Raw genomic sequence first — 11,470 nt, forward strand, 5'->3', positions numbered from 1 at the left:
TGCCAGCCTGTCTGCAGGGCTGTGCTAGCCCCCAGCTAGGGATGGTTGGAAAGACACCCCTGGCCCGGCTGTGGGACTCCCTGTACATGTTGAGAAGGCAGCAGTGGCAGGGGACAGTCCCTCCGACCCCCTCCCCAGGTCTGCACTGCCCTGCTCTCCCCCCAGGCCCGAGGAGAGCCACTGCTCTGAGCTGCCTGCAGTGTCTGCACAATAAGGGAAAAGGCCTGGGAGGAAAAGGTGAAGGGGTTCCCTGAGGTCCATGTCAGAAGTGGGCAGAGACCCTTCATCTGCAGTCTCCCATGGCTGCACTTTGCAGCTCGGCTGCATCGCTTTGGTGTTTGGGCTGGAAGACCCTGTAGCCTGTGCTCAGGTCAGACCAGGACACGGAAGGATTCTCCTGACAGCTGTGCGGTGCTTCGACATGGGCTATTTGTTCCTTGTGGGACGGGACAGCAGCACAAACCCTTGGGTGCTGCAGGAGGAGGCAGAGCCTGTCCCGTGCAGTGCCAGAGGGCTCGGCTGGCAGCACCAGAGCCTGCATGAGTGAAATGCTGCCCTGCGCAGGACATGGCCGGGCAGCCCGTGAGCACCTGCTGCTCAGCCTGGAGCAGCAGGGAGAGGCCAGCAGGACATGCCATTTCCTCCGGGTGCTGCCAGCCAGGCAGTGGCAGTCCTGCCTTTTTCTTGCTGGAAAAACTACTTGAAAAGAGGATGAGGGCTATGAATGATGCATGGCGGGATGTGGGCTAGGGGCACACGGCATCCTGGGGACAGCAGCAGGCAGGCGCTCCGGAGGAGGGATGGAGCCTGTCTTTCAAAATCCTGACCCGGAGAGGGCTGACGCTTCAAAGAGGAGCTGGTGGCAGTGGCTGATAAGGATCTGTGGATATCCACTTACATTTGGGAATCCATTTACTTCAACCCACAGGCGCGCTCTGCCTCTGGCAGGGGTGACGGTGGCGGTTTCTAATGCATGTCCCCAAGCCAGGAGCCCTGCAGGTGACGCACGTCCCCAAGCCAGGACCCCCTGCAGGGGTTGAAGCCACATTGCCCCTTTCCCTACCCGCAAACACACCCGTCTACACAAACAAACACATCAGTGCACTCGCACAAAGGAGCTTCTCCTGCCACACAACTGTGCTTCATGCTCCGTTCTCCAGGGAGCTGCGGAGGCCGGAGTAACCCAGAGAGACATCCCGGCCTGTGCTGGCTGTGCGCGAGGTCAGCAGGGCGCTGGCAGGAGCGAGTGGTGCGGCCGGGTGCTGCGTCCAACCTGCTCCTGTCCCCCAGGGCCGGCACCAGGGCATCCGTGTGGGTGGACATCCCTGGTGTGGGAGGTTGCTGTGGCTCCGGGATGAAGTGCCCCCAGGGAAGGGTTGTTTGCACACAGCGAAACACGTCCTGTTCTCCCCGTTGCATTGGGAGGATGGGATCCCTGCCAGCGAGGCCAAGCTGGAAACACTCCTGCACAGCCAGCCAAGGTGTTTCTGAGGATCTTGACTCCGTTCCCCACCCTGGAGGTCTGTGGGCTCCTTTTGATGAAGCCTGCGTCACTCTGGTGTCCCCAGGACTCTCCAGAAAGGGGACCAGGCAGCCCCTGGCACAGCTGGCACTCAGAGTCAGGCTACCTGGGGACAGGAAGCAGAAAGGATCCCCTTCACTCTCCTGCTCTGGGATCCTGCTGCTCCCTCACCTTCCGCAGCCCAAAGCATTGCCAAGGAGCAAGAGAGCCGCCCGGGGAGGGGGTACCCCCACACCCGCCTTTGCCGACCTGCTCTCCCCTCACCCCCCGGCTGCAAAGTGAGCCAGGCAGGTGGGTGGAAAAGTGACAGCTGGTGTTGTTCCAGTGCAGGTTAATGAATGTCTCCTCCTCTCCCCCCAGCCGCCACCTCCTCCTCCCCACCGCCCGCCCCAGCACCCAGGCTCCTGGCTCCTATCAGCCCATCAGGCTCCCATTAACAGCGGCAGCCCTGGAGAGTTTGCATAGAGACCTGCTCTGCCTCTAATCTAGGTGGGCTAATCGCCTCCCCTGCCCGGGCTGCCTTCCCTGGGTCAATATTTGCGCTGGGCAAACACGGAGCCGTGACAGGTGCGCTGGGGAGAAGGCTCGCGGACGGCCCAGCCCTCTCGCCTGTCTCCGCTCGGTCCCATCTCTCCGGCCCCCCGATCGCCGACCAGCCGGAGCTATTTTTATCAGGGCTATAAAAGCCCCATCCAGCCGGTGTCACCCTCATTTCCCGCTCGTGAGCCGGTGGGGGAAGGCGAAGCTGCTCACCTGCGAGCTGCCAACGTGTCACCGGAGCCAGGTGAGGTGCTGTAGCCGGCGCACCCTTGCCGGGGTCCTGCGTGCCCGGCGGCGAGCAGGGCATGGGGCTCCCTGGGGACCAGGACACCCACCCAGCTCCCTGGAGGGAGGAGGGTGGGCTCACGGGATGCTCTCCCCATCCTTTAACTCTTTTCTCTCACATGCCTTTCTCTTTCTTCCTTCTTTATTTTCTTCCTTTCTTTCTTTCTTTCTTCCTTCCTTCCTTCTTTCTTTCTCCACACTCCCTTCCCAGCCTGCCGTGCCAGTTTAACCCGCCCCTGCTCTGTTTGGCTTTCCCAGGCAGCAGGTGTCAAGCATCCACCTTCCGGACTTTACCCCCGGAGGAGCCGGTTCAGAGCAGCGGGCACAGCCAGGACCTCTGCTCGCCAGCCCGGAGGGACCCAGCATGGTAGGAAAGAAAGGAAAGAGGCTCCCAGGATCCCAGAGCAGAGCAGCCTCCAGCCAACACTGTCTGAGCCCGGAGCAACTCTGCACTTGCCTGGCGTCGAGCCCCACGTGCAAGACCTGACCTGAACGTTTTGTTCGTTCGGCTCGCGTTAGGCAGGTCCAGCCCGTCTGCAAGCGTGCAACAGGCATGCACACGTGCAACACCAGCCGTGCACCGGTGCTATGTCCCGTGCATCCGCAACGTGCAGCTCGTGCACGGAGGGCACTCGTGCGTGACGCACCCTGGCCTGCCACCTGGGTGACATGATGAACACGCAGCCTGCGTGCAGGGCACACGGGGGACACGCACACGACATGCAGCCTTCACTCAGACACATGCAAGCCAGGTGACCAGTGAGTGACACACGCATGGAGTGACTGGCAGTCAGTGCACACACAGAAGATACAGCCAGCACACAGCCAGCACGATGGCATGGGACCTGCACACGTGCAGGACATGGGACTCGTGGCATTTATGCTCATGGCATTTGCAGCAGATGCACACGCTGCCCCGATGCCCTCCAGGCTGTGGCACGCAGGACTCAGAGCACGTGTGTCCCTGGCATGGCAGGGAAGCCATGCACACATGCACCTAGGGACACACATACCGCACGGTTGCCAACTCTGCCTGCAGCTCTGCAACGGGGAGCCCTGGCTGTGCAGCCCTGCCCTGGCATGGGGCTGGCCCAGGGTGGAGCTCCCCAGGCTCTGCCAAAAGCCCAGGTAGGTCTCCACGGTCTGCTGGCGCTGCGGCAATGGGAGCCGCTGGTGGCCGCAGGGCGTAGGGAGGGAGAGCAGGAGCGGGCAGGGGCTGAGCGGGGCAGAGGACTGGGAGGGTCCAACCCTGTCTGGCACCCCCAGCCCCCTGTTGTGCCCAGGCAGCTGGGCTGCACTTTGCAGCCCTCTTGGGTGCAGCTCACACCAGCTGGCTGCCAGCTCTGTCCCCCTTGGCCAGGGTCCGGGGCTGCCCCTCACCCCGTGCACGTGGCAGGGGGTCCTGGAGAGCTGGGACATGGGGCATCATTTGGGGGTGCCAAATGTCCCATGCCCCCTGGTCTGGCTCCACCTGGCTCCTGACAGGATTTCTCCAATAGCCCTGGGCACAATTCCACCCTGCCTGATGAATGCTCTGTTCTCAGGTTCCTGCACTTCTCCGGCAGCACAGGAGTGAGCAGCAGGGCCGGCTACAGGCCCTAAGGGAGCTTGGGCTCCAAGGTCACCCAAGCCCTTCCCGCAGCCTCTCTGCAAACGCCACCAAGGCTGAACAAGCTGGGCTGAGCCGCAACCCCTGGGCAGAGCATGTGCGGAGCAGGGGCTGCAGGCACGGGGGCCGCACAGGCGAGCAAAGCCAGACCTGTGTGTCTCTTCCCAATGCAATCGGCTCTCCTCTCTGCTATGGCCCTGCAAGGGATGGAGATAAGATACATTCCTGGCTCCCTGGCTGGGGAGTTTCCAACAGCTGGTGTTGGAAAGCACTGAACTCCAAGCGCATCTCTGGAGGTGCTGAGCTCCCCCAGGAGCCCAGTGCCTCATCCCAGCCAGCAGGAGCAATTGCTTGGTGCACTGGCACTGCACACAGCACCGGCTGTCGTGGTCACACAGGCCCCTTTGGACCACGTCTCTGGGCTCTGTCTCCTGCCACTGAGCCCGACAAAGTTGAAAAGCCAAGCACAACACGTCCCTGATCCCCACAGCCCCTGCAGCCACCCCGACCAGCCCGGGATCAAACACAGCAAGATTAATAACCCTGAGCAAAGCCAGACCCTTCTGTGTGTGCCGCTCCGCTCGCCGCACGTGCCTCCCTATGGGAGCAGAGCCTGGCAGTAGATTGTATCTACCGAGCAGGACTGGGGCAGATGCCCTGTGCTTTGCTCTCCTTCAGTGACCCTACGTGCTGCAGGGCTGCGTGGTCCCAGAGCGGGGCCTGGCACCCCTGGGGCTGGCAGAGCCTGGTGGCACCTGCATTGCACCCTGCAGATATCCCACATGCTCCAGAGAGGCCTCTCTGGCCCTTGAGGCACCCTGACAGCAGCTGGGAACCACGTGCCAGGACTGTTCCCCTACCCCAATGTCCCCAGCCAGCTCTCCCTGTCCCAGCCCTGTTGGCCCAGCAGCAGCAGGGCTGAGTGCACAGGGAAGTTGTGACGTCCTCCCGTGCCGTGGGTGGCCATGGGAAGCCGCGGTGATCTATGGGCTGTGTTGCCACGGAAATGGCTGTTAATCGGGGTTATCACCCAAGAGGTTAGAGGGCTAGTCCAGGGTGAGCTGCTCCTGGTGCCTGGTGGAGCTTGTTTCCAGGCAGATAGAAATCCCGCTCGGCCCCTGAGCCCGTCCAGCTCCCTTTCCAGGGCCAGACTGTCTCAGTAGGGTGTCAAACTCCTGGGCACCAGCTGGCCCCGCACATGTTCTCCCCTTCAAATCTTGCAGATAGTCACCTCTGGGGTTCAGGCATCAGGGACCTGCTTGGCCCTCAGCCCTCTCCTTCATTGCCATCCCCGGGTCGCAGCTCCCACGTCAGAGGCCAGCGCTGGCGCCAAGCTCTGAGCCAAGCTGGCAGGGAACAAGGAGGAGGCTGTGCTGGCATCCCCCCAAACCCAGCGAACCCCTGCGTGAGGATTTGCATCACTCAGTGCTCCGGGGAGCTGGGCGGGGGATTTGCATGGAGGCAAGACAAGGAGGATGATGTGCAGCTCTGCGAAAGGGAGGATTTGCATGGGCAGAGCAAGGTGCAGCAGGAGCGCGAGGGCAGCATTTGTGCCTTGCATACGCGTGTGTATTTGTGAGTGTGTGTGTGTGTGCAGGCACAAGCGTGTGCGGGGGTATGCACATACATCCGCAGGTGTATCTGCGTATCCATGTGTGTTCCTGTGTGCGTGCGGCCGTGCGCTCCCTGGGCTGGGCACGCGACGCGGAGCTGCAGCATTCCCTGCCCTGCAGGCTGTGCATGCGCGTGTGCAGCCCCAGGAGCGTGTTTGCGTGGGTGCCCGTGTGTGGGTGCATGCGGGAGTGAGCCGAAGGTGCCAGGCGCTGCCGTGGGCCGTGTGTCGTGCGCCGCCGTCCCCGCGGCTGGCGGCAGCTTGCTGCAGGAGGTGATGGAGGCAGCAGGCTGCCCTCTGTGCCCTAGTGCCTGGGGGGACCGGCCCAGGCCCCGCGCTTGGTGGCACTGGGGCTGTGTGAGGGCAGAGGGGACCCCAGCCGCTGAGTGTTGTCCCTGAGATCCCACTCTTCCCAGGCCACCTGAGCCCCTGGGCTGGTGTGGCAGCTTGGGTTGTTGCTGTTGCTCCCTGTTCTCTCCAGCCTTCCAGCCTGTTCAAAACAAGGATGGGGACAGGGAGCATAAGGAACCTGCTCTGGCTCAGAGCTGCGCGAGGAGGGGAGGTGATGCCCTCCAGGATTTCCTCTGGCAGCAGAGACCAGTGTCGCCAGTCCAGGGCTGGAGCCCCTGCCTCGTCCCGCAGCCCCCCATGGGCACCCTCCAGCTCCTGAAAGCAGGATGCAAAGTCAGGGCTCTGCAAAGGGGCTGCAGGAGACAGGGTGCCAAGAGCCCAGCAGAGCTCTGGGGGCACTGGGATGGCTCCCCAGGAGCTGGTGACGTCTCCAGAATGTTGTAGCTATGGGGTTGTCCTGGGGATGCTGGAGTGGGAGAGTTTCGGGTAATAGGCAGGGAACTGCAGAGGTTGGCACCAGTTTTGAGTTAGGATCTTGTCCCCAGCACCAGACCCCTGCTCCTCAGCCCTGGAGCTGGCATCCCCATCCAGCCTGGGCACTCCATACCCCAAAACTCGTCAATCTCCCCAAGCCTCAACATAAGGATCCGCAGTCAGGGTGGGAGAATGTGGGGGGCAACAGAGCCCTCCCTGCATCTGCAAGGGCCACAGGACCCCTTCCAGAGCAGCCCATCAGGATTTGTCTCACCGCCAGCACCACGGCAGGTCTGGGCCTGGGGACACGGCAGTTGCCACCTGCTCACAGCCAGGCTGTAATCCGCAGGCAGGAGGCGAGCAGCTGGTGGAGTCTCCCTGACCTTCAGGTGGGATTAGTCCCCATGGGAACAGTGGGGAGCCAGCAGGTGAGGCCACTGCTCTGGAGGCAGCGTGGGGACCGGAGCAAGGCTGGCAGGACACCCCAGCCTGGGAGCAGCCGGCAGCTCCAGGCAGGGGCTGCACAGGGCAGCTCCGGAACTGCTGGCAGAGGCTGGGCTGGTGTCCCTGGGGTGTGCAATGGTGAGCAGGGCTAGTGCGAGTCCCCCTGGCCACCCGGCTGTGCATGCGGATGGGGCCCGGAGGGGCTGTGGGCTGTGTGGGTCGCCCGCGGCAGGGCTGCAGAGCGGGCAGAGCACGCACGCACAGCGCCATGGGGAGGGGACAGCAGAGCACTGAGGGGCGGCCTGACGGCTGCCGCTGGGGACAACAGGTGACCTGGTGGCCAGCGCGGGCTGGGCTGCCTGTGGGCCGCATGTGTCCAGGTGGCATTGGGGACCGCGTGGATGGCCACCCCAGCAGGCTGACTGCAAGGCTGGTCTAAGAGCCTGCAAAACCTGGGTGCTCCTTGTAGGTATCCTCCCTGCCCTGGGGCCCCTGCTCATTTCTGGCTACGGACAGCACCTTGGGACTGTCGGTGTCTTGGTGGCAGTGCCCAGCAGTGCTCGAGCTGGCAGATCACATCTGCCAGCCCCTTGCCCACTGCCTCCTCACCCTGGGACTCATCCTGCCCTCGGCACGGGGCATGGCGTGTGGGGTCCAGGTGGAGCAGCCATCCTGTCCCCCCACAGGAGCTCTCACGGGTACCTGCCGCAGCAGGGACAAGGGGTGTTTGCATGCGATGGAGGACTCAAAAGCAACATCAGCACCAGCCTGAGAGCAAGGCAGGGGAACAGGGGCTCTGCCTCAGCACCGCGGAGCTGGGGTGCCAGTGGCTGGAGCCTCTCCAGCATCTCCAGGCACAGGGCTGGGCAGCCCACGGCGTGTGTGTGAGTGCGGGGGGAGCTAATCCTGGCAACACCTGCCAGGCTGTTTGTGATCCCCAAGGTTTCCGGCTGCAGGGAGGGCGCAGGAGGGGTGCGGGTGCTGCCATGTGCGGGGCTCCTCGGGCGAGTGGGGGACACTGCAGACAGGCAGCGCATGTGTCTGCACATGCGCATGGTGCAGGGACCGCAGCAAGCCCCCCAGGTGTATGATTGAGGGATCCAGGTATGGAAATGTGGCCTTGGCCAGTCCTCGTGTGGCCTCAAGCAGCCTCAGAGGGGAACTGCTTGGGGAGGGAAAGGGGTTATTTGCATCCTTGCTGATGAGGATGATTTCCCAGGGAAATGAGGCTGGGGGAAGAGGGTGCTGGGAAAAGGGAGGTGTGGGGCTGGGTGGGGGGACCGACGCACTGATCTAATCAGCCAGACCCTGCAAATAAAAGCCACCTGTTTCTGCCCTGGCAGCAGGAAGCCATCCCCAGAGCAAACAGAGCACCAGGCAACTGGGAGAAAGGCAAACAGGGCCCGGCACCGGCTCCATCTGCTCCTGCTTGGCCCGGGCCCTGGCCCTCCAGCCCTCTGTGGTGACAGCGCGGTCCTTAGGGAGACAGGGACAAGGGTAGGGGGCCTGTGAGGCTCGGGGAGGTGGCCAGGGCTCAGCCCACAGCATCTGCTGGAGCACAGGCTGCTGCATTGACCCAAACGTGTAGGGAAGAGCACGTGTCACCGTGAGTCCCAGGGCAGTGGGTATGGCACTGGCACCAGGATGCCCCTGCAGTGCCCATGTGCCCTCCCTCAGGGCTGGCTCCCAGCTGCTCGGTTCCCTGATCCATGCACTGGACCTAGGACTTGCGCTGGGCCCCATGCACCGTGGGACCCGGGCTGGGTGCAGGGTGCTCACATGAGCCCGTCCCACAGCCATACCCAGGCTCCAGGGCCACTGGCCGCATGGTGCAGGGCTGGTACGCCGAAACCCGATCTGTTTTGCTAGTGCTGGAACAGACTGAGCCGGGAGCAACGTGTGGCCCTTATTAAATTAGCCTATGCAGCAGGCCCTGGGCGAGCGCGCCCCGGCTCGCGGAGGTGACGCAGGCGGCTGCCCTTGAGCAGACTCGCTGCCCGCCCCCGCCTGCCTCCCGCTGCCGCGTACCGGGCGGGCCGGGCAGATGTGCCTGCGGGCTGCGGGGGACGCGGCTGGTGGGGACCGGGCCAAGGGGGCCCAAGAAGCCAGGCTGGCCAGCACCCCGGGGTGCACAGGGAGGGGTGCCGGGCACGGCCCCGGTGGAGCATCCAGGCTGTTCCCAGGCACGGCCCGTGGCTCGCTGCGGCTGTCCCCAGTGTGCCAGGGGTGTCATGGGGCCAGTGCGTGACACGAAACAGCCTGGCGCAGGGCTGGGCAGCAAGGACAGGGTTCGCCTTGTGTCTCTGTGAATGTGTGTGGGGGGGATTCTCCCTGTGCTTGTGCCTGCCGTGGGGTTTTCACTCCAATGGTTGTATGGGGCTGCTCGAGCTACGTGTCTGCTCGAGCTATGTGTCTGCTCCCCATAGCAGTCCCCCTGCACCCCATAGCACACCGCGTAGCACCCCCACACCCACCAACACCCACCAGTGCCCTACATACCCTATAACAGCACCCTGTTACCCCATAGCATGCCTCGCTGTGCCCTACACCCAGAGGCCCAGGCGGCTCCCATGTCCCCGCACACCCACCACTGCCCCATGCCTCTGCTCATGCAGCACAGTCCTTTCAGGCATGACCCCAGCCCCCTGAGGCAGGGGACATGTCCGCGCCGTGTCCCCTGTCCCGTGCAGTGGTGTCACATCGCCAGGGCTCGGGAGTCCTGGGTGCACCCAAAGCACCAAGGCATGGCCATGGCACAGAGCTGCTGCATGGGGAGATGCAGGCGGGCAGGGGAGAGGATGGAAGGGAAAGGGAGGGATGGACGTGGGAACCGCCAGGACAGGTGGGTGGATGGAGCAGGGCCGTGTCGTTTCCAGCCCACATCAGGGTGGCATTGAGGTCTGGGCTTGGAGGAGGCATCGCTGCCCTGGCTGCTGCTTAGAAGCAATGAGCATCCCTGCCTCTATCCCTGCTCCCACCAGCAGCTGCGGACACCTCCAGGGGTCCTGCTGGGCCACACACCGCTGTCCCCTGCGCAGAGCCCCCGGGGGTTACAAGCCGGGGGGGGGGGGTGTCCTGCCCCTGCCTGTCCCTTGCCAGTGCCACCAACCTCCCACGCTGCAGCCGGCTCCAATCGCTGCCAGGCTGCACCCTCTGCTGGGACCTCGAGGCATCGGCACAGCCGGATGGTGACACCTGCCACTGACACCTCCCAGGCAGGGGACAGCCAGGCCAGGGCCAAGTCTGCTCCTGGCAATGCCGTGGTACACAGGAGAGAGCCCAGATGTCCTGGCGCCAGTCCTACCTGTCCGACCAGTCCGACCCCTCGTGCCCCTCCTACCGAGAGCCCAGCGACCTGGCACCAGCTCTCTGCCTCCCGGCTCCCGCACTCATCCCTCTGCTGCCGGCACTGCTGGGCTCCCTTCGGGTGCCAGCCCCGTCCTCAGGACCCCAAGGAAGAGGGCTGGGGTCCCTGTGGGGGCTGACTTGCTCAGGACCATGCCTGGCCTGGAGGCCACTGCCCAACTGGAGCTGGGTGGTACCCAGACTCAACAAGGACTAAGCACAAGCAGCACAAGAAGTGCTGCCACCAAGAGATCCAGGATGCCATGGCCTGACAGACACTTACACTCCCTCTCATCCAGCCTGCATGGCCTCCTCAGCTTGGACTTTGTGGGGGAGTATAGGGCATATCTGCATGGCACGGTGCCGCCTCAGGCCAGACTATTCCCGCTGCCCAGAGTGCCCCACATGTGCGGCCTTGAGGGCACGGAGCCCGCAGCCTGGGCAGCCCTGTGTGTCCTGCCCGCGCGGATGTGCAGGGCACATAGGAGGGCGGCTGCGGGCTGGGGGGCCAGGCGAGCCCCGCATGCCCCTCCGCAGCCATCAGCGCCCTGGCGCTCGCAGCCTCCTGCTTCACCCTGGCACCTCCTTCCACCAGCGGCACCCTGGCAAAGGCTCCGGGCGCCCTGGGAAAGGCGGCGTCCCTAATCCTCGGGCCAAGCAGGGACGTTGTCGGGGGCAGAAAGGAAAGCGGCGCGTCAGGCCCTTTGCGCTTTGTGCCCTGAGCCCCTGCGCAAACACAGCCCAGCAGTTTCATTGTGCACGGCGCGCGGCGCGGGGGGGCCGCTCTCGCCACGCTGCCTAAGTGGAATGGACAGCGGGAGGCTGGCGCGGGCGCCCCGGGCTGCTGACGCAGCGCCCCGCCGTTGTGCACCATCGGCACTTCGCCGCCCGCCTATAAAGGCGCCGGCGCCCGGGTGCTACCAGCACTGCCACCTCCGCCTCTGTGCCCTGCAGACCAAGTAAGTACCAGGCTGTGCGCCCCGAAGCGCCCACACTGCAGAGATGCTCCCTTTGCCCCCCACACCAAGCCCCCCCCCGCCCCCGGTGCCACTCAGGGGACACTGCTGGAGGAGAGAGGTGGCCATTGCAAGTGACCCCTGAAAGTGCAGGGGCCTTTGGGGACACTGCACAGCGAGTCCGCATTCCCCAGGGAAGGGGAGGAGGTGGCCCCCATCCCGCAGGAGGGCGAGGGGCTGGCGCCAGTGGCAGGCAGGGGATGTGGGAGGGCAGAGGTGGCTGGCAGGACCCCAGGTGACGCGTGGGCTCTGCCCGCAGCGGAGCGCTCCGC

Source organism: Tinamus guttatus, unplaced genomic scaffold (assembly GCF_059628265.1).
Source record: "Tinamus guttatus ecotype Peru unplaced genomic scaffold, ASM5962826v1 Tinamus_guttatus_pri_ptg000060l, whole genome shotgun sequence".
Taxonomy (NCBI): domain Eukaryota; kingdom Metazoa; phylum Chordata; class Aves; order Tinamiformes; family Tinamidae; genus Tinamus; species Tinamus guttatus.